The sequence below is a fragment of the Oncorhynchus mykiss genome, chromosome 5 (assembly GCF_057628025.1).
Source record: "Oncorhynchus mykiss isolate SJ-2025 chromosome 5, ASM5762802v1, whole genome shotgun sequence".
NCBI lineage: Eukaryota > Metazoa > Chordata > Actinopteri > Salmoniformes > Salmonidae > Oncorhynchus > Oncorhynchus mykiss.
In genome coordinates, this window is record NC_143026.1 from 31,980,507 (window position 1) to 31,983,245 (window position 2,739).

The 2,739-nt window shown below is 41.7% G+C and overlaps 1 pseudogene; it reads right to left on the reverse strand.

The window, feature by feature from the left end:
• Positions 1 to 288: 288 nt before the first annotated feature.
• On the reverse strand, positions 289 to 1,041 carry LOC110522855 (myosin light chain, embryonic pseudogene; annotated as a pseudogene).
• Between the last annotated feature and the right edge of the window lie 1,698 nt (positions 1,042 to 2,739).

The following is a 2,739-nucleotide window of genomic DNA, read 5'->3' on the forward strand; positions in this document are numbered from 1 at the left end:
TTTATTTATGGCATGTATCATTTCCATGCCTTCAGTATCTTATTAGCATTTCTCTATAAATAACTTTTCTTTGTCACTGTACATTTTTTATTCAAGGGAAATACAATATTCAATCCCAAGTCAACATTTGTTGCTTGACTGTTGCCAGCTGCTTTAGACAACAAATGGACAATACATTGAATGCATGCTCACCTCTAAAGTGGCAGTGTTATTTATGAGACAGGTATGGGCTCCAGAAGAGAGGAAATAATAAATAATCATTAAAGTCCTTCTAGTAAAAATTCCAGCTCACCCAGACAAGATGTGCTTTGACAAAAGAAGAATAGTTGATGAATCCGTTGGCGTCCTCTTGGGCCGCCAGCAGCCTGTCCACCTCATCCTCTGTCATCCTCTCATCCAGGGTGGCCAGCACGTGACACAGCTCAGTGCCCATGATAGTGCCATTGCCCTGCTTGTCAAAGACCCGCAGGCCCTCGACAAAGTCCTCAAAGTTACCATGGTCCTTGGAGTGGGAAATGTGCTGCAGGATGGGCAGGAAGTTCTTAAAGTCCACCAGCTTGTTGCTCATGTCCTCCTGCCGAGGCTTGCCAAACACCTTCAGGACGTCGGTGTTTCCCACAACACATTGCCACACTGGGCAAATGTGAACTTCATCGCCCCCGTGGGCGTGCGGTTGAACAAGGTGAGGGCCTCCTTGAACTCCTCGATCGGGTCGGCGCTGTATTTGAGGGGGATGCTATTGGGGTCAAAGTCGGGCTCCTTCGGGCCTCTACCACGGGTTCGGGGGTTGGCATGGGCTTGGCAGCAGGTGCTTCCTCCTTGGTGGGCTCTGCCTTTTTGGGCTCAGTTTTCCTAACTTCCACCTTTTTGCGGGCCATGGTGCTGAATGTGGGGGGGTTTCAAGGTGAGCGAGAGTGTGACGGGAGGGAGTAGGCTATTCCTAAGCACAAATGGTCAAAGGCTCTCCTAAAGCTTTTATATGTACTTCGCCCGGGAGGGGAGATGGGGCCGATAAATAAGGTCCTATGGCACACTATAAAAGGAAGAATCCTGAAATAGATCCTCCTGTCTGTGGCGTAACAATTAGGTATTGTTCTCAGCTGCTATCATCAAGCCGACAGGACTCTCCACTGTCATTAACCAGTGTCCAGCTACATTATCCCAAAATGTTCTGCCTCACTGATGGGTGCAGGCAGGAATTAGGACACACAGACAATGTATTATTACTGAATGAGAACAGTGAATAAAATAGCTTTTTTGACAATTGACTTTTTTGTCTGTTCATTAAAACTGAAAAACATATCCTATGAGATGTTTCTATGACAGAACAATGGTCAGTTTTTAATCAAATTTACTGAAGTAAAAAAGGAATGTTTGTATATCAATTTTGACATCTATTTACTTTAGCATGCGCTACGTCAAGCCTCTGCTGTAAATGTTTCTGAAATCAATTCCAGTGTACAACCCATACTTGTTGGATTAGTGTCACTAGTGTACCTGTTTGGCTCTTTGCTTTGATGGGCCGTTTAAAATTGATGGAATGACTGATTTATTTCAACAATTCTATGCAAAAACTAAACAAATGTTCTCCCTTTAAAAGAATATCAGACTGTGAAAGTTATTATACATGCTGGTGTTTGTTATGTGTTTATAGTCCCGCTAATTGCATGTGGTAGAAAACATGTATAATCAACCGACGTCCAGATATCTACTTCAAATTTTGAATTCAAAAAACAAGTTCCTTTTCCTCAAAATAGTATATAAAATACTTTCCAATGCCCAGGGAAAACAAACTGCGGATGCAGTCAAATCAAGTTTTATTTTATTGAACATACTTTGTAGCGCTCTTCAACTTAGTGCCGTCATACATATTTATTTCCTAATGATGAAAAGCCTCCATCTTTGTTTTCATTTAAATTACCCGATGTGCCGAGTGAGTGAGATGATAAGGCTTGATGGAAATGCATTGAAAGGCATTACGCCTCATGAATCTCCCTTCCAATGCAGAGGTTAATCAATGCTCAGTCAAGCACATCTTCTGTAGCATCCAATGTAATAATGGACAAAGCACTGGTTGAAAGAAAACAATAAAATACAGTATAACATTTTATAAACCTCAGTCCCACTAGCAAAGGTTTTGACCAAAGGAGCCTATGGCTTGAAACAAGAGTATTATGTTTAATGACAAAAGGCTCTGATAAAAGAAACACTCAACTACATAGAAGTCTACACACAGTCGTACACCAAACACAATCATAGTACTTGTGTGTGAATACTGTATGTCTTCTCTAGATCATACTCTGTGGTAGTCAAGGTTACAAGGTCAAGTAACTAGTGCAGTTGTAGAATGTATGCCCATTAAATAAATATGACCCTCAGCTTAGGTTTCTGCTGTATTCATTTAGGCTTCTGCTCCTCAATAATTTCCCTTAATTGAAAGTTGATCAATTAATCAACCAAAATCCATTTAATTTACGGGAGTGAGGGCATGTTTAGGATGGACCATACTGCACCCCAATTTTAATCTATCACAGCTACATTCATTTTACACACACAATGCAATTCATCATCTCAGTTGAGGGGCAGCCAAAGCATGGCATGGTATGATCGCATTATCCATTTACCCTAGTCTATTGACCATGCAAGTCCCACTCAATCCTTCACTGTGAAGTAGGGACACTTTCAGTGTGTGTGTGTGTGTGTGTGTGTGTGTGTGTGTGTGTGTGTGTGTGTGTGTGT